Here is a 20,780-nt window from a genome sequence, read left to right on the forward strand (position 1 = left end):
TATTTTTTCTATTATAGCCTCTGACATTACGAGTTAGGTAAAATTTTATATATAAAAACACTGAATTAATCAGTGTTCATTACTATGAAACAGAATGAAAAGATTTATTGATCTCTATATTAAAGAATAGCATGAACAGAACATGACTAAAAGTATGCTGAAATAATTTTTAATTAATTTTGCATCCTAAAATTACAACATATTTTTTCTGAAATTTAAAACACTCCTGGAAATAATTGCTATCAGATCCTTTTCCCTTTGTTCTTTAGATTTCTATGTGCTATCTTTTACTTGACAGATGTGTGTGCATACACTCAAAAGTGAGGAATAGGAGAAATGAGTTGAAGGAGGTGGATTTAAAGCTGCAATCAATTAATCTGTTGCTAGGGAACTGTCAGCTGCCCACTCACAAAATAGCAGTCAGCTGGCTGCAGTTGGGAGCATATAAAATGGAAGTACAAAACATTATAGCTCTCTCTACTCTTATTGATTTTTTAAAAAATTATTTTATTAATGCTGTTTTTATGAAGGAAAAAGGAAGGAAAGTTTGATAGCAAAGGTCAAAATGTCATACATATTTCACTCTTAGTTGAGATGCTTAATTAACTGACTGCAGGAGTTTCTATGTTTATGTTTATCACTCAACTAATATGGAGTGGAGTGGTGCAGTATGTGGAAATAACAGAAGAGTATATTTGATCACACCAGGTTAGTCTAATGTGGTCTGATTGGGGAATACTTTGAAAATCCTAGGCATTTAATGGAATGCCAGTTAATTCAAGCTTGATGAATTTCAAAGAGTGAGCTGTGGCTGATAAAGATAAGCCATAAAAATACACATAGAAGCAGAAGATTTCATTTTACTCAGAGCTCACTCAAGTGTGTGAGGTTTTTCAGACTTAAAACAGAATTCCCCATCTAAAGTTGAAATGGGATTTTTGATTCTGGCAAAGCATCTCTCACACGTGTTTCAGGCTTGTTTTGCTTGTTCTGTAAGAAAGGGCCTTGTTTTGAAAAGACTCTCATAGTAGTTTTGAAATTTTTAAAGAAATATGAGCATAGAACCTTCTTTAAACATACTTATTCTATAATATTTGGAGTTCATGGTTTTAAATGTTAATGTTAAAGACTAAAGCGAAGCACCATGAAAAATTTTCTTAAAACTGTCTTGGTGCTTTCATGGTCGTGTGAGGCAGAATACAATGATACACCCTGAACAATGCTCTTATATGGCTTCTACTGGGAGAAGATAAAAAGCTAGATCAGATTTTGACATTTCCTACTCATCTTACCATTTATATTCTTGCTTCCATTTCTACATATGCTGATGTATGGGAGAGGCAAAAAGTAGCAAAAGATAAGATGGAGGACTTGGCTTTGGTTATTCAAACATCCAACTACCTGTGGTCTCCTACGTACCAACTGTAGGAGGCCCTGGTATTTAGATCTCTGTGTCTGCAATTTTAATGCTTCATCCACACTCAGAGATCATAAATATTGTCATGTGTGTTTGGCAGGAATGAACCAACTTCAATGTGAACCACCAGCCTGTGAGCTCTGTGTATGCCTTATACACTACATCTCTTGATTATTACCTGTAAGTACCTGTGACAAACAACACAAAATGGCTATATATAATTGTTTTCCAGTGTGTATAAATAAGACCTTTCAGAATGAAAAGCAAAAAGAAATAATTTTAGGACATACCAGAACTGTCTATGCTTCTTAATTTTTTAAACAGAAAGAATTGTCTGTGTTATGGGAACAAAGACTGCATATTTTTGTTTACTTTTCATTACTTACTTGTTCTTTGTTGTGGTAGAATTCTATGTTGTGGAAGGAGTTGAAAAATATGTTTTTTTCTCTAACTGATCATAGAGCTGAGACAAGCATTTCAGGATCAGTAATGGCTGATCATGACCCCCCTGTAATTCTGTCCCCATCTCTGTCCATGCCTTACTCTCTTCTCTCAAGATAAGCACTGCTGAGATCAGGCTCCCAAGTGCAGTAACACAATATGGCACTGCTGCTGCCATGAAGGTATGGGGCAATGCACTCCTCTTGTGGCCTCAGGCCTCTTGCTTTGCTGGTGTGGTGCTCTGCATGTGTTTTCTGGGTGGAGACAGGCACAAACCTGGACAAAGAGAACAGGAATGGTGTTGTGGCTGCTCAACTCCAGTACGTTGCAATGTGTAGGACTGAAGGAAGAAGGGAACAAATTTGTCACTGTGCCAGTGCAGGTTGCAGTCTGCATTTCTAAACTGCAACTGCATTTCTGAAACACTTTATTTTACTTAAGGCTTTGGATTTTCAATATTAATCAGTTTGTGCTCTATGTAACTGTGTGTTCTGCTTCTGCCCCAAGTCACTGGGAACCAGCTGAGATGAAGTACAGTGACTGAATACCCTCACTATTGCGGAATAAGAACAAGCAAGAATAATGTTTTAACCTGGAAGTTATTGCTAATACAGTTTGTGGACCTTTGAAACAGTTTCAGTATTGTAAATTTAATATGTTAGCTCAAGTCTGCAGAACAGGTAAATTTTTGAAATGTCAGGGTTAAATATTAATTTAATGTATTCATAATGTATTTAATATGCAGATTTATAAAGTCAGGATAATGTGCAATTTAACTTTTAAAATTCATCTTAGAATAAGGGTTGCTGGAATGATGACCTCTGTATGGGCTTTTTTTTTTTGTACCATCTATCTGTTTGTACCTCTTGCAGCTAGGTTTTCATGAACTGTCATAGGGATATGCAAATGACTAGTAATAACATTTTATTTATTTCTCACATTCAGGTACTTTTTATTCCATGCTTCCACTCCATGTAATCAAATTTTATTGTAGGCAAAAAAGTGCATATTAATCACAAGCTAATCTTTTATTTTGTATTCCAATGAGGTATTTTTAATGAGAAATTTGGATGTTGGATCCACATTTTCACTGGAGCAAATGTCTTTTAAGGTGTGACTAAGAGGAAGCCCACAAATATGAAGGATATTTTCTCTTTTGGTGCATAGAATATTAGAGTCAGATGAAAGATCATGATGTGATTTTACAGATTGTCTTGGAAGGACTTTAGTTACTAAATATTAGAATATTTGTACATGAATCAAGCATTCTTGCTTGATTCCTCCTACTGCAGACTTAACATGTTCTGGTACTGAGTTTATATGAACGCTGTTACCAACAGGTCAGGGTAGGTGACTCTTCCCCTCAGGGTTGGTGGGATTGCAGATGAACTGCTGTGTTCAGCAATAAGAACAAATTGAAATAGAGAACATCCTGTTTTAATTTAAGAAACAACTTTCTAATTCTGAAGGTAGTCAAAGACTTGAACAGTTTGATTAAAGAGGAGGTGGAGTCTGTCAACATCTCTAGAAACATTTGAAAACTGTCTGTGTTCCTGGGCAGCCAGCTGTAAGTGATCCTGATTTGAACAGGGAACTAAGACTAGATGATCTCCAGAGGTCACTGCCAACCTCAATGATCCATTGGAAATAATTAAGATCACAATTAACATCCTGATCATATAAAGAATGTTTTATTTGATTGGATACCAAGGGAAAGTTTAAATGCACCATATTTTCCTATTCAGGTGAACTGAATTTTCATTGTCTCTATTAAATGCAATTAATGCTGGGAGGCATTATGAAGAATTAGAATTTTCCATCATTTTGGCTTTCTTTTCCAAGACTGCACAGGTTATAAAGCAAGTACTCCCCAGATACATGAATAGCTGCAAACACCAACTTCATTGCTATAGGAAAATAGCTTGTGTAGCAATGAGGCAAATATTAACATTGACAGGCATGTTGGTGGAACCCTTATCTGCAGTGATGCTTGTGTAGTTGTTTTCCTATTTCTATCCCTTTTTTTCCCTAGGATTATTTTACTAGGATAATGTCTAAAATATGACCCTTCTTTGCACATCAATGCTCCTCAATGGAATCAATTACTTTCACAACTATTGAATAGTGGAGAAAGTTTATTATTAAGTGACAGTTGCAGCAAGCAGTTGGATGAAATAGGAAATTCAAAGGTGCTCAGGAAGCAGCTGTATCACAGTATTTTTAGAAAGACTGGAACTTATATAATTCCCCAAGCTGCTACAAAATAACTTCTGAACAAAATAAATAAGAGTATTATTGAAAATCTGGGGTTCTGTGAACTTTGAAGGCTACAGGGACTTCATGGTACCTAAATATGAATGCTGAATCACTTATGTATCTATTAAAAATCATTGACTTGGGAACTTGCACAACATGATGGCAAAGTAATTATCAATCACCTTCTACATCCAGTATAATGTACTGCATTTATTATTTTATGGCATTGCAGAGTAACTGACACTTGTATCTCTATCAGCAAATTCTCAAGGTATCTGCAAATGAATTTTTTTATATTATATTAAATCTACAGTTCTGACAGAGAAAGTTAAATATTAGGTTGGATTTTTTTAAGTATAGGAGTAAGCACTGAACAAGTCTGTTTGAACAACAATTCAACTGATGATGGCTTCTTTTTATAGATATGAATACTTTCCATCCTCACTGCTGTAATGCTAATATTTGTGGACAAGAGGTGTAATAAGACAGTTAATATTGAGCTATGTACATGCTAAGTGACCAGCAATTGGGCTCAAACTACTTGACCAGGCAGCTGATGTTGTATGTAATGTCAGAGTTCCGTCAGTCTTTTTCAATGTGAAAGCATTAGTTTGATCCTCTTCCTTCTTATTAATAGAATTTTCAAGAAAACTTTTAGGAACATAATTGGCTTTGAGAATATATTTCACTTTAAATTGGTCAGATGGGATAATAATTGAATAAGATGAAGTTTTGAGCTGAAGATGGAAAGAGACCCTATGATCTCAAAATTATTTTTTTTTTTTTTTGAAACAGAGTTAAAGAAGCATTTTCTGACAGTGTATCCATAGTTGTCTTCTGTGTAGCAATGTTGTTGACATTTTAGTGTTGAGGTATGTACAGTTTTAAAACTACAGTCTCTAAAGTATTATGGCATATTTTTCATGACTAGCAAAAGCCTCTGAAGGAAACAGCCAAACCCAAACCAGTAGTGACAATTTTTTGGCCCCTGCATTTGAAAGAGAACTGACATTAAACTTCTGAGTGAAAGGAAAAAAATCACTTACAGTATTCTTGACTCCTTAAGATTTTGTCTGAGAAATGGTTACTGAAAACTCCAGTTCTGAAAGTGGGCAGCTGATAAATAAATTTGCTTGTGTGCTTGGTAATTGAGTAATTTATATGGGCTATTGTGTTGACTGATGAAATGTTAAAAAAATCTCCCAGCACTCAAAACTTCTGAGAAGTCTCCTGAAATTGTGAACAACAAAACACCAGCTTAAAGTTGTGTTGTTTACTAATACCTGTCAATTTAATACCTAAATCATTAAAATTAAAAAAAGGCAAGAAAAGTCAAGCAAGACAAGTAGATGCATTTTCTTCTCTCTCATTTAGAAAATGTGGTGCAGAAAGGACATGTAATAATTGTAAACATTTCTGGTGTTCATTGTTAGAAAATGTGGCAAAAAGACTTTGAACAAGGTACATTATTTGTGTTATAATGTGCCTCCAGGGTGTCCCAAATAATATTTTTTGATCTTTAATGTTTGTGTAGTGTCCAAGAAAAGCCCACATAGGCATATAGGAAACCAAAATAAATTGAATATTTTTGAATATGAAGAAGTAAAAAAAAATATCTGAAAACTGTTTCCAATCCTTAAATGAACACTGAGATGAAAACCTGGGGCACACAGCTTAGCAGTGGCAGGAGTAGTGGCTGAACTGGGACTATAAATAAGGTTTGTCTTCAATATGCAATTGCAATTCAATAATGCAATTGTTCTTACTGAGCATTGTTCAAATGGTGTTTTATTTCCCTCTGGCTGTAGTCAGTCTTCACAATCTGGAAAAGTTTTGTTTAGAAGTCACCTCAATCTTCATCTAACTTTGTAAGCTACTGTTCTCAAGCATTCTATTTAACAAAGGGTGCATTTTTAGTGGCAAGTGTTAAAATTAATTTTGGTAATACATTTGTACTAAAATAATTGCTAGGACTTCATCTGTGAATTGTTCTGATTGTCTGTGTGTAAATATACTTCAGAATTTGGAGTTTTCTGTAAATATAGAAAAATAAATGAACAGTTCACCTTACCTATTATTTAATGAAAAGTGGCAAGATTTAGGTTTTTTTAAAGAAAAATGACAAGGTTGAATGCTAGTATATTCAATAGATTAAATAAGCATATAACTAATTTGAGGTCAAGCAAATGAAGTTAAATGTCAAATATTGCTAATTTTTTTACATTGAATGCATCAGTAACTATAAGTTCTACTGTGAAACTACAGTAGAGCAAAGCAATGTGTAAAATGAGTATAAATATAGAAAATGAGTATAAATATAGAAAAGAAATAAGTTCTAGTGAATACAGGAAGGTTACATTAGTATTCCATGATATTTTGTCTTGCTATGAATGGCATGATTGTATGTTGAATAAAAGAAATTTTAAATTTATTAACTGAAATATATACACTGTTGCAAATTTTCTTTCTCTTTAATGTTTTCTCTGAAGAGCAACAAAAACGTAAGACAGGACAATTTAGTATAACTTTAATGTGTTTGCATCTTGCATCATCATTATGTTTCCCTGTCAGTACTTAGAATTTTATTATGCTGACCCATTTATTATTGCTGATGCATACATCTTGTACCTTTATGAGTTCATCAGTATGAGAAAACTCATCTGTGTATTCCAGGACAAATGTGCTTGTATGCTTCACGCTTGATAAGAGAAGTGTCAGACCTGACAAACTTTGACACAGCTGATTATTATCTTGAGCTTTCAGATCATCTAGACTAGTGCTTGTTATCACCTTTGCTGATGAGGGCACCAAGCATGACCAACCCCTCCAGGATCTGATCCTCTCTCACAGTTGTGGTTAGTGGCATTCCCCAGTTCAGGGCTACCACAAACACTCTTCCAACTCTGCATGTTCTTTCCCCCTTCCCCTCCCCTTCCTGCTGTGGTGGCACAAAGGAGAGAATTGGAGGCAGAAACCATGTAGAACACATGTCTAGAGAAGATCAAATTACTGGAAACATTAATGGGATAAGAGAACGAATAGAATAACACAAGTGTACAAGAGAGAGTGATTCACGTGCAAAAATGCTCAGCACATTCTGGGATGCCAGGACAAGGAACAACATGGGATGGCTCCCACACTTTGCCCATTTATTCAACCAAAAGGAACACTCTTGAAAGGAAGAGAGAGAGATTCCCTTTCTGCCAACACAGGAAATGACTTGAGGTGGAATTGAATAATATTAGGGTCCCAGCTACTGCAAAAAATTAATTTTGTCCTGGGTGGAATCAGTACAGACAAAAAGGCAAAATCATAGTTTCCCATGCAAATCTTATGAAATATGTGCATGTTCATTTCCTCCTTGCTTCAGGGATGCTATGCTACTGCTTCTGCCTTTGAGGAACAGGAATTACAGCTGTCAGTCCTGACTGTTGTGAAAAATTATTCTTGCCAACGAATAAAATTTTTCTTTATTTCTTTAAAATCTTTCCTAGAATCTGAAAGGCTTTTTTGAGCACTTGAACTGTTTCTGTATTAGTAGCAGGTACTGCATAATGAATTATTAAAACTTGATGTTGGATGAATTCATCCACATACACAACTTTAACAAATTTTCAGTGTTAGTAGCTGCAGTAATGATGGAATCTAGCAGTAACAGAGCTTCCACTCTGAAAATGATAGCAAAGATGCCTGTGTTTTTTTCCAAATGTATGATCACACTGTTACGCTTCTTTTAATGACAGTAGAACATTAACCAGCCTACTTCAACAAACTACGGTCCCTCTTTGACTGATCGACACAAAAAGTGAGAAAAAGCCTATTATGTGTAATCTGCTCTATTTGTAATGGAAAATTTTTCTACACCACCTAGAAGAAAAGAACTTCAGCCACAGTGGGTGTTTTTAGTAAGGGATTATTTGTAAACTATTATTCTACTCTTCCCCTTCTCCCAAGTAACTATTGAGTGGGAATTAAATATTCTTGGCATGTAATGTGGCAGGAATGTATATGGCAAGGCTAGCTAAACTCTAGAAACATCACAGACAGGTAACATGGCAACTCTTAAATGATAGTGTGTGTTTTATTAAGATTTATCTGTGGAGGAATTATAATGGATAGGTACACAATTACACATGAGTGTGATGCACTGATGCTTCTCATTTCCTGAACACAAATGGATGAAATATGATATTTGAGCATTATGTTTCCTAATAGGACATGAAGGCATATTCATTTCTTGTATCTGTTGCAGCATTTGCTTGTAAGCTAGTGCTCCAAGAGTATGCTAAGACTGGTGCAGTTATAAGAATTTCTCATACTGGAAGCTGATGGTTCATTCTAAAGCATTGATTACCAAGGCTGTTCTAGGCTATGAACCCAAAGAGAAGAGGAGGTATAAAGGTAATTAAATCAGAACTGGAGGCATTTAAAAAGTGCTGGAGAAAGAGAGTCATCTTTACAATCTGCCTGTCAAATGAGAAGGAATACAGTTTCCAGTATAAAGCCTAGGGATAAAGAAATAGAAATATAAATGACAAAAAATATTGACTGGTAGCACTTGAGGTTAGAGGGTGTTTGGTACATGTGCTTTATTTACATTTGTTTATTACAGTATTTTAAATTAGGATAAGCGAAGAAACACTGACCAGCAGAATCCCGAAAAACTTAGGGGCTGCAGCAGGGATGCATTTCCCATTATAATGTGGAAATGTTTCTGGCTCTATTAAAGTACATTAAAAAGTGCCCTTCTGAAAAGTTTTGATATAAAGTTTGCAGGCATGCTTGCAAAAAGGCATAATTATACCATCACTAACAAATCCATTGTAGTTGAGTATGTGTCGTTTCAACAAAAATACATTACAAACCTCTTATGTAACTTAATACATGAGTGACTTGGAGGGCTGAGATATGGCAGTCCTTGTAACACAGAAATGATTCCCACTGGGTACAGGTGGCTGCATAAAATGCATTTCACACAGGGGAGGTTTGCATAGAGACCTTAAGAACCCACGTGGATTCCTTCTTCAGTTAAAGCAGCTCTTCACATCTCATCCACCATGGCTCTTATAGCTGTCCACAGAAGAGGGATATTATGCACACTTACGTTTCACTTTTTACATAAGTAATCCCCCAAAAGAGTACCACTGAATCATACTCAACAGAACTTTCCACATGCTCATCTGTTCTGGCTAGCCAAAGGTTGTGTAGATTTGGGTTAGCACTGCAGGGGTGTGGAGGGAGGGATTATTTTGGCTTGGCCAGAGTTCTATTAGGAAAGTCTTTAACTAATATAAATAAAAATAGGCAAAGCATAACACAAGTAGCTCTGACAGTGCAACTGAGTGCTAGGATTCATTGTACTAATTAGACACAAATATGTAAACTTGGAAGATAAAACAGACATATACATTATTTCTGCACACGGAATTTACGAAACATTATAATGAAATGTTAAGGCTCAGTTTGAATTTAGTTTCTACTGTGAGTAAGGCAAGACACATAATGATGTTTTTGATTCACTAATGCAAACTACATACAAGACCAAAATGAAAATATTTTTACTAGTGGCAAACTTGGTTTTTGAAGTGTTTGAATGACTTTTACTTTGGGAATTCTTAGGATTTTTTTAAGGGAAGCAGTTAATTTATTGTTTACAACTTCTCTCTAGATGTATGCTGAAATTCATACACTAACAAGTCACATATAATTTTAGATTGTCCAATACAATAAATTAATTCTGTGTGTGGAACATTTTAAACTGCGGTTTTAATTGAAATTTCAATGGAATGGGAAGATGATGAATTAAACTGCTGTGACTTACACAGGTTTATTTTTTCAATACCATTAGAGAGTCTCTCTCTCAAAAAAAAAAAAAAAAAAATTAGCTGAGTTCTCTTATCCCTACATTCTATGAGAAGCATGGGATTTGGCCATGCAATTTCATTATTCTGAGGGTTGAGTGACTAAATCCAATTCAACTCTAAGAAATTAACTCTGTTACATTGATTTATCATCATCTCTGTCTATTAGTCAATTCTAAACCCCTAGACCTTGTGACAAATAAAGTATTCCAGTAAGTGCAGCATTTAAAATTCCATTAAATTGCATTTTGCTTTTTAAATTTAATTATCATGAAATCAATTGTAAAAATTCTTCCTACTAAGAAGTATGAAGAAAATCATAGTTCTAACTTACAATAAATGCTAGAGTTTTATGCTGCTTTATGATTTATGGTATTTTGCTTCATGTACCAGGGTGAAGGATTCTTAAGGTCAGCTAAAATACTCTAAGAATACCATATATTGAAATGAACAGATTTAGAAACAGTTTCCATTGTAATTTAAACAGTTAGCCTTGTAAAACATATGAGGCTTTCCAATGCTTGAAAAATACAAACTATGGGAGAAATAGCATGGTGCAAGAGAAGCCTGTACAATCTTGGTTGAAGCCTGTGGTTGAAGATTGAATTTCAGAAAGGTGCTCTGGAAACTGAGGAACTAAGATCCTATTTCTAGTTGAGTTTTTTGGGGGCAGAATCTTATGCAAGATTCTACAAAGCATATGGTGTGTAGTTACTTCTTAACCCTTATTGAAGTCTACCACAGCAAAAAACCTCTACTCCATGGGAACCTCTGCTGGTTTATTCATGATGAAGCAACTAGGACACATCATATTACAACCCTTGCTTAAATGAGTCACAGTTTTGTGAATTTCTAGAGTACATTAGAAAAATAAAGTACCGCATTGGAATGTGTTGCAGTGAAAAGGAATCCCCACTGTAACCACCTGTAAGTAATATATTTAAATGTTTCATTAGATGGTTGATACATTAGCAAAAAGAAAAGGATTGCGTTTTGCCTATTAAAAATCATACATACTCAGAGAAATTTTAGGAGATTCAAACTAGAGACAAAGAGATGTTTCTCCTCTCAAAATAAAATGCACCTTTATTGTATTTATGACTATCATTGGTAAATAATATACTTTTTTTGTGACAGGAAGTAACTAGATCATTACTAAGAGCACCACCTGTACTTTCCTGTAGAGGAAATTAATATAACTGAAACTTCAAACAACTAAACCCAGCATCATTTGAAATAACACAGATTGACATTGACTGGGGTTGTGTTTTTCTAGGGGCCTGACAGTTCAGGTATATCTACATTGCCAGAGAATGAACTATTTATTACTAAAAACTATGTTAGATTTATTTTCCTTCTGATGACTCCTGTCCAAGGCATTTTAGGGTCAATATTCTTTCTCCACTGTGGCCCTTATAAAACTGAATTCTTTTGTTAAATTTCTCATTGGGGAAGTTCAGAACTGAGGAAAGTGTGTGCGTGTGTATGCCTCTAGGCTTTTTCATAATCCTTAGCTTCGCAAAACTTAAGAACTTCAAAATCTGTATCAAATGCTCCTTTTGCACCTTTACAACCCTTTGTATCACAAATGATTATCTGAAAAGGGCCAGTCATTAAACAAAATTATTTTTTTTTTGGTGAAGGCTTCTTCATTCTCTTTTAAATTTTGTGGGATTTGCTAAATTAAAGGCAAGGTTCTGTGACCATAGCTGAGAAAGGTGTGACCTTGCTGATTTTGGAAGTTTCTTTGCCCTTTATTTTCAAGTCTGTTGTATGAATTAAATGCATTCATCATTCTAATTCTGTACTTGTTATAAGCTTCCAACATGATGATTTTGTAAAAAAGGGTGCTAGTTACACCCTTCTTACTACACTATCTCCAAAAGAAAATCTTCCTCTAAGCCTTTTTGTAGTCTGTGTGCTTTGGTTGCTCCTTGAATGGATTTCTAGGCATTTGATTGAGTGAAATAGACACTGCATGCCTGTTGAATAGAGTCAGAGAAAGTCCTCTGCAAATTTCCCAGCTTCCATGAAAGCTAAGATAACAAAATTTTTTTCTCTTTTGTTGGTTTTCTTTTCTTTCAGGAGTTCCTTTTGAGACTTTGTTGTGACTATGTTCTTTAGTTTAAATCTTAGAATTCTCCAGAAATGCTATCACAGCTTTTGGGAATAAAATAATTTTGTAGGACACTTTTTTAACAGGGAACTTTATTAATGGACAAACACTTATTCTAGTTTGACTTATATATGAGTGTCATAAATTGAGCATTATTTAGGTATATATATTCATTTAAGCCCCTTCATACACTCCCATTTTCTTTGCAAGCAGTTGCTTAGAGATTGCTTGATTCCACAGGATGGAAATGTAAAAGTGTACAATATTTTGAATATGAACCATCAGGTTTATTGAAACATTTGTTTCTAATGTCAATGAACATGTCATTCAGGAAAGACCAATGAAAAATCATTAAGAGAACCCCATAACATAAATTTTATTTATATATTGACCCTGAAATATCCCTATTTATCAAAGTACTGCATATATATTTTTGTTACCATATATGATTTTTCTTACCATCGTCTAGGGCACTGAAAAATTCACTGTTTTTCAGTATTTTAAAAAATTATTCTAAAGACTTAATTTATTAGGTTTTTAAAACATCTGAGTATGTGATTAAGGATTTATCTCAAAGTCACCAGTAAGCAACTACTAATTTTAGTCTTGATGTTATTAATTGATTTTGAAGTATTTGCATCTTGCATCATCATTATGTTGCCGTGTCAGTATTAAGAATTTTATTTTAGGAAATTAGGTGTCAAAAGTTCTTTGAAGATCTGGAAGTAAATGACTTGTTTCTGATTCTGCAAAGACTAGAGTGAAGTAATCTGCTTGTATACATGAGTTGAATAATTAAAGTTTCTAGGGATCTAGTCTGTAGTAATTAAAAATTTGACTATAGAATTTTGGAGCATTTGGTCAAGAATTCATGCAGGATGTTGGCAGTAAAACTAAGAAAAGAATTATTGATACAGTTCATCCTTTCATCATCCAGAATAACCAAAGATTCTCCCACTTCTCTCATAGAGTATTCATTCTTTGTAGTTAAACTACTTGGAGTCCAGGTATTGGCTATTGGAACTCTGACAAACAAAACATTCAAAGAAAATGATTCTCTATATTCAGAAAAACACTCCATATTTCCTGGAAATTTACAGAACACTAATACAGACTAAAATTTACAAGTTTAGTTAAAAAAATGAATGTGCACAAGCTACTATGTAAAGAAGAATCAGAACCAATAGTTTTTTCAACAATGTATATATTTCAGTCTGGTAAAATGAATACGAAGGTGATTTAATCTCTTTATAAAATTGAATTGGGAGTAAACTGCACCTGATAGCTCATCAGTGATCTTCATCTTCCTCTTGCTTCACAAGATTTGTTGCCTTATTATATTTTAACAAAAATAGTTTTTATTAATTCCTTGGCTACAATAAGATAGTTAATGAAATTTGTTCTAGATTTGTTTAAATTTAAATTGGCATTTTGTCTAGCAAGGGTTTCTTTCTTAAAGGAGTACAGGTTCAGAAAATACTTGTCAAGTCACTGAACTCAGTCAGCTGTTAACAAAGGATCTTTTAATAAACTTGTTGAGCTCCCCTGACTCTGAGATCTCTTTAGAAAAAATTAAACATTTGCTTCCACAGAAGCAAAATCCCACAGAATCCCACTGGTCTCATGTATAGCTATCAAATTCTGATTTTCTCAAGTTTCCTTTATACATTTTCTCATGGACACCTTATACAAAGCTTGTTGAAAACATAATTTGGTTTAAATAATGTTTTCAACCAGTTACTCTTTGCAATAAGAATTAAAATTTGTTTGATTTCAACAGTGAGTATTGATCTGAAAAAGTAAAAAAAAAAAAAAAAAGGAAAAAGTGGCAAATCCATTTAAGTTAAGCATTCTGGAGACACACTTTTATGAAAACAGGGCCACAGTGAAGAACGCTTCTTGATACTAAGTCCAGAGTTTTAAATTTTTGAGAACTCAGTATCAGGAGATCAGAGAGCCTTGGAGTTTGATGCTGGTTCTGTGGTGCCCTGATTGAAGGGACCCTGGAAATGCCAAAGTAAGTACCTGTCCAGGGGAGGATGATGGCCAGAGCAGCTGCTACAAACACTTCTGATAGACACCTGTGCTAAGAAGAGGATCCTTGCAGGGAGCAGAGGAGATAAGATAAACAGTCTTGCAGGTTGTAAAGGAAATGAAAGAAATAAGTGGCCATTATAAGTGAAATGTTGAACCCATTTGGAAGCTTTAACTTATACTCTCAAACCAACAAAGGCTTACCTATTGTGCCTTTTGTTTGTTTGTTTGTTTTGTTTGCATTAATCTCAATTTACCCAATATACCTTTTATTTTTGATGGTATTTCTGCTTCTTTTAAGTTTCCCCAAGGCAATATAGCCATATAACAACATATTCCACAGTAAAATGCACTACATCTGAATTACGAGATCATTAAAAACCACTCTGCACTCCCAGAACTTATCTGCTCAGCAGCTTTTTGCCTTCTGAAATAACAGTGGTTTGTGGATAGTGGTACTTTTCACTCCTAGTGATAAAGAAAGCAAGTATTTGTGCTGAAAATGTGCATGGTGACCAAAAGGTGAAAAACACCATCTGTGACCTAAACTGCATCTGTTCATTGGCCACTGAAAGAGGAGGATGGTTTTGATTTACTAGCCAGACAGCTTTCTCAATTTTCTTGTCAAGAAATATCTTTAAACTGCAATACAGTTATGACAGCTTGGATAACAGCATTTAGCTATACTCCAGCAGCTTTTAGATTTTACATGCTATATGCCTAGACCTGTCAGAGGGACCTGCGTCAGACACAACACTTCTAAAAAGTTTTTAATCTTTTTCTTGCACTTACTGAATGTGAATTCTCTTAGTCACTTGGTTTGAATTTTATAATTTTACCCGACAGATGTGGAATTGATTATAATTTAAATATTAATAGAGGCTGAACCACTAGGTCATTATTATTAAAAAAAATTGAAAAGGAATGTTCCTCATGCAATAAATATATTGCCAACATGTATGTATTGACAGACATTGAAAGATAGATAAGCAGCTGGATTTCTTGAGGTGTGGAGGTTTATTTCCTGTGGGTTTCTTCTCTGTGTGTTTGGGGTTTTTTTTTGTGTGTTTTTTGTGTTTTTTTTTTTTGTGTTTAGTGTTTTTTAATAACAACACCTATTTACTAATAGATCTTAAAATAGTGAGTTAAGAAAAAAACAATAGTACCTATTTGTCTTAACAAACATCAGGTCTTCATGTGATTTTACTTTAACACCCAGATTGCACATGTTTTTTTTTTAAATTATGTTTTATAATCTAGTGGGATAAATTTTAATAGAATACCCAATGTTCTTTAAATGTTAGAAGCTGTCAAATAAACTGTTTATATTCTTGTCATATTTTCTCATATGCTTGTAGAGAGAACAATTCAATTAACCCAGGCCCTGTTTCTATTTCTTGTTTAATATTGTTCTTCATGCCTTTTGGGAAGTTAAGCTTGTTGGCAGAAGGATAGGTATGTCAACACCAGTGACTTATCACTGTATTTCTGCTTCTTTTCTTCTACTTCTGCCTATGAGTGTCATGATAGGTGTTGACTGAATTTGCAACATTGCTATAAAGCACATTTTCCATTGGTGGAAACACCTTTTTTTTTAGCCCGAATGTCTGGTAAATTTGTGTTGCTGTACAAAGTAAAGATTGTGCACAGTAATTTATCATACAGGAAATACATATCAAAGGAATTAATTATTTTTTAAAATATCACATCATGAGCCACTTCTGTTCAGCTCTGCTTTATACTTTATTTTCTATAGGCTTTTGATTAAGGCCAGAATTTATCATACCTATCAAAAGCAGGCCAGAACTGAGGCTTGTCATCTAAAATCTCTTCCATAATCAACTCTAAAGAATAGTTTGATCTTCCTATCTTTAGGTAAATGTTCAGGCCTTGGTGACATAAATTATCTTCCAAAGACATTGTAGTGTTCCAATGTCATCTCTATTTTCATTAATCTTACCAATTATTATGCAAATAAAATTTATTGTTCAAGGAAACTTGTATGTTTTACCTCAACTATGAACTTACATGCAGCTCTTATATGCCTTTCAGACTTTGAAAAGTCCCAAGATGAAAACAGTGTCTCTTTAGAGGTTTTTCACGGCATTGCTTGCTACAATAAAAGCTGAAGTTTTCCTTTAAAAAGGTTTGGAAAAAATATTTTTTCCTCGGTGTCTAGGAATGAGCTTAACTTATTATTGTTTACTGTATGATAACGTATGCCTCTGATTAATGTGATAGTCCCCAAATCCTTGCTGGGAGAGGCAGTGATGCTGGTTGTTGTTCATGACTGTGTCTCATCACTGGTTGTCTCTTCCTGTGTCTAAAGACACCTCATCTGTGCAGCTGTTTCTTACAGAAGCTTGCTTCTGACTCTCTGCTTGGGGCTAGACTCACACATAATGGTTAAAATAGGAGTGAGTAATGGTTTAGCAACATAACTGTGTTTCATTTCATTGCAAACTTTGGTAATTTTTTTTTAATATATGATCAATTTTCTGATCACTGCTGTGCGTGGGACTGTTGCTTTAGTAGTCTTCTCAATTACTACTCTGAAATCAGACAGCATCTCTTTTTGCATAGAATTCAGATTGTTTTATAATAATTTTAAATTTACCTGCATTGAATTTCATCTGCTATTTAACATCCATTCTGAAGGGTCCTCTGCAGTTCTTTATATTTGACCTTTCTCTTATTTGTCTTGAATAATTTCAACAACATTTGTTTTGACTTTATAGTTCATCCCTTGTTTAGAGAACTCATTAAAGGTCGGAACAACCAATTGACAATTTTCATCTTTCTTGTTCTGTGTGGGTCACAGTAGGTGACTGTTTCTACTGTACTTCTAAACAACTTTTAGTTTATACTTTCTTAAGTCAAAACATTTCTGACTTTTTTCAGTATTTTAAAATCTATCTCAGATGCCTTTGTTAGAAATAGTGATATGAAAGTTATCTGTGCTAGACTGTGTGATGCCTAGTCAAGTCTATTTTGGAGAAAGTTTAGTAAGATTTGAATGATACTGTTGGGGAAATTCCACTTGTAATGGAACTCTTCCAGTGGGGAATCAATATCTGAGTTTACTTTGCAAAGAACATTACAGATATAGTCTATAATTCTCTCTTGTACATACAGTCAGTCTTCTGAGTTCCTTTTGCTTCCACGTGTCCTCTTTTTCTTTTTCTTATGAAGGCAAGTCAGTTTATTACTTCAATTAAAAAAAAAAAAAACCCAGAACACAAAAAATCACATAGTAATTTTGAGATGTCAGAAGGTGAATTGGTAACATTTAATACTTTTGGAGTCATTGTCATCAGTGAGTAAAATGTAAAAAAATATATAATTTCATCATGTAGAGAAGGAACCCAGAACAAAGAGGTCCCTGGGCAATTATACCCTTATGCACTCAACCGTCATGCCCCTTGTACATGCCTCGTGGTCCTATGGTGATTTTTGGTCTGGGGTTTCCTTCCACCCCATGTCTGTGCAGGTAGGCTGTTCCTATATTGAGGAGCTGCAGCTCTGCTGCCTGCTGTCGTCTCCTGGAGTCTCTCTCTTCTCTCTGCATTTCTGATGCATCTGCTCTCTGGCAGAGCACAGAAAACTAAAAAAGCCCTAGATTTAGGATAACCATTACCTAGCAACAATCAAAACATCAGTGTGTTATCAATGTTCTTGTGCTAAAGACAAAACACAGCATTGTACCAGCTGCTAGGAAAATTACTCAGAAAATGAACTCCATTCCAGGGGAAAACATCTCTAGATGTAAGTTCAGAGCTTTTGGCCTAAGGCTTTACCTAAACCAGCTACTCATGCTGAGCCTGTAAAGTTGGGCAAACAACATCCTAACAACATTGTATTGTAACTACATGTAAGTCATTCCACTGAAAATGTAGCTGTTTTTGTTAAAAAAATCTTTCTCAACATCTATTAAAACTTCTCCCAGGGGATTCCACTGTTACTTCTTGTAGGCTCTCCTCAGGCCTCTTTTCAGACTCTTTCTCACTTTACAATATTTCCCTATTTAAGGTCCAGCTGTCTTTCTAAAAAATAAATTATTTTAAGGTGTTTTGCCAAGATCTGATTTAACCATTTATCTTCCTTAGGTGGACAGATATGTGAAGCCAAGTGAATATAAGAAACACTCTTGTCTAATAAATCAGCCAGAAAGTAAACTGTTACAGATTTCTCAGATCATCATGCATACAAACAGTAATACTTTTCCATTTTAACAGGGATTTTCCAGTAGTTTGTAATAATCTGTTTTTAGACATGAAATTTCACCTGCTTGCACCTATCATAATTGCTGGAAAGGTGATGAAGGCCTCCTACAAGCTTCATTGTAGCTCTTAAAAAAACCCCAGAAAACAAAACAAAACAAAAAACCAAGACAAACAAAAAACAAAACAAAATGAAAAAAACACAGAATAATTTAATTTTTTTTCCTTTTTTTCTTTCACCTTCCTTCAAAAAGTAGGAAATTATTTTCATTGCTACTTAACTTTATAATCTTATCAGAAGACACAGCTATATTTATGAATGAAAAGGCATTAAAAACCATGGGACAATCCGTAGTGGATGAGAAAAAACACCTTTACTTGGATCATTAAAATGATAAAATGATAGCCAGGGATCAAATCCCAGCTATGGAAATATTTGTGTCTGATACTGCTATGTGAAATTGGAGAGCTGCTCTGAACTCTCCACAAATTAAAGCTCTTACAGCCACAACTCTCCACTGGGCATTTTTTACAAATGTAATTGAAGATGCTCGAGGTGATTCTTTAATCAACCCCTTTTCTAGCACATTAAAATTCACCATGACTTGTACAGCCATTCGAGTCATTGGGGGAAATCTGCCTGGTTTCAGCACAATCCGGTGTCTCACTTGATCACATCTGTAAAAATACTCCTCATCCCTGGAAAGCATGTTAGCATAGGTTAAGAGCATATATTACCTTTGCTCATTGCCTTTAGGACTGTTCCTGTTAAGTCAAGTGAGTGTGTGATTCACAGTTTCTAACCTCTCTTCTCCTCAGAGGCTCTGAGACAACATGGAGGCAGTTTCCAGCATAGCTAATCTAACTTTCCCTCCAGATTATTTTCCTACTAAGTGCCTTTAATTGATCTTACCTACTCAGTCTTTGGTCCTCACTGAAACAGGATTCTGATAAACATAAATTGTTCCTGGGATATTTATACTATCATACATCCCTTTACTCTCAGAAGTTCCAATTGCATGATGACATATGCTATCATGGTGTTTGAAGCTACCATAGGAAATAACTCACGCAGAGATCATAGTCTTCTAGAATTTCCTTGAAGATATATATTCAGCAGAAAATTCTAGTAGAATAAGCCTCTTTTGGTGCAATAATAGTATTTTATTGATGTCCCCAAATTAGTGCATTCCTAGAGGTAGTGGTTACTGTAACTTAATTTCATATGTAGGAGGAACACACTCTGTGATAGTTGGATTTTTAATATTTTCAAAGTACTGTGTTTCACATCCTACACTAAAAATTCTCACTCTCCTTTTTAGTACTTGTCTTTGGTTGTATGAAAAACTACTTTCATGACTCCAGCAGCTTTTCAGCTTTTTAGCTGTCAGTGTCAGTTTATGACAAGCCTTTCTGTAGCTTTTCATATCTGTCATTCACGCCCTCACCAGTGGAGTCCACATGGTACTATTCACTCCTAATTTGTCTTTGATGTTTTGCTTGGGTTACTCTTCCAGCAGTCCTTCCCCAGCTTTTTTTACAGCTATCATTTGGTATTGGGCATGGCAGGAGGGACCTCATCTTACTTATGTAACACTGGCAGCTTTGCACCACAGGCAAGTGGAGTTTTATTTATTCATTTAAACTGCCTTACTAAGCTCACCTTTTTGAAGTATTTTATTTGGAAGAGAGCAGTAACCTTGAGATTGTAAATGAACTTTTAAGGTTAATACCTTTAAGGTAACTCTGATTTCATCTTTCTCATCAGCTAAGATTATTCTGTCCTATAGGCTTATACAGTATGTTATCCTGCTTTCCCACCTGGTAATAAGATTTCCTTGTTAAACCACTTCCAGAGGAATATATGTTGCAAAATTCACTCATCACCTTCACTAGTCAGGGGTCTGATCTTGCATGATGTGGGTTCATAATTTACAAACACTATCCCTGGTAAACAAAAATGCATAAACTGACATTCCTGCCACTAAACCATGCACCAATCTGCATTTTGTGCAAGTGCAGTGGAAAGTATTTTTGCTCTCTTGAAATTTCTGTGTGATGGTGATGAAAGATAGCTGGGTCTTGGCACATGTGTCATCCCCCCCAGGCCCCCCCCTCCACCCCCCCCTCAACCTTTGCAATTGTCTCTGGTGGGCATTTTGTCCCAGAGTGAGAACACCAGGTGGGAATTGCAGGAGAAGCCATCTAGATGCTCACATAATTGATGCATTCCAGAGATGGGGGACCTGTGATGGTTGACTTTGTTACCCATCAGCCTCCAGCTGGGCATAAGGTGCTGGTGGCCACTGGACCAACTGGGCCAACTAGTCTCTGCTGGAGGTGTCAAGCAGCTTCTGAGTGTCTCATCCCACCCCCTCTCCCAGCAGGGACTCATGCAGGGTATGTGCAGCCTGAAATGGGGAATACTCACTTTT

At 35.1% G+C, this 20,780-nt stretch overlaps 2 long non-coding RNA genes across 4 annotated transcripts in view; one reads left to right on the forward strand and one right to left on the reverse strand.

The window, feature by feature from the left end:
- LOC116183733 (uncharacterized) overlaps positions 1-20,780 on the forward strand; it is a 186,131-nt gene that overhangs the window by 130,660 nt on the left and 34,691 nt on the right. For 2 of the 3 annotated variants that reach the window (XR_013340159.1, XR_004148416.2), the window contains exon 9: positions 1,518-1,597. The exons of the other annotated variant lie outside the window; for it this stretch is intronic. This is a non-coding gene — a long non-coding RNA (uncharacterized LOC116183733). The remainder of the gene's footprint in view (positions 1-1,517; positions 1,598-20,780) is intronic. 3 annotated transcript variants of the gene reach the window in all.
- Positions 1-20,780, reverse strand: part of LOC110475291 (uncharacterized) — an 89,547-nt gene that overhangs the window by 48,673 nt on the left and 20,094 nt on the right. The window lies entirely within an intron of this gene.

The sequence above is a fragment of the Lonchura striata genome, chromosome 6 (genome assembly GCF_046129695.1).
Source record: "Lonchura striata isolate bLonStr1 chromosome 6, bLonStr1.mat, whole genome shotgun sequence".
NCBI lineage: Eukaryota > Metazoa > Chordata > Aves > Passeriformes > Estrildidae > Lonchura > Lonchura striata.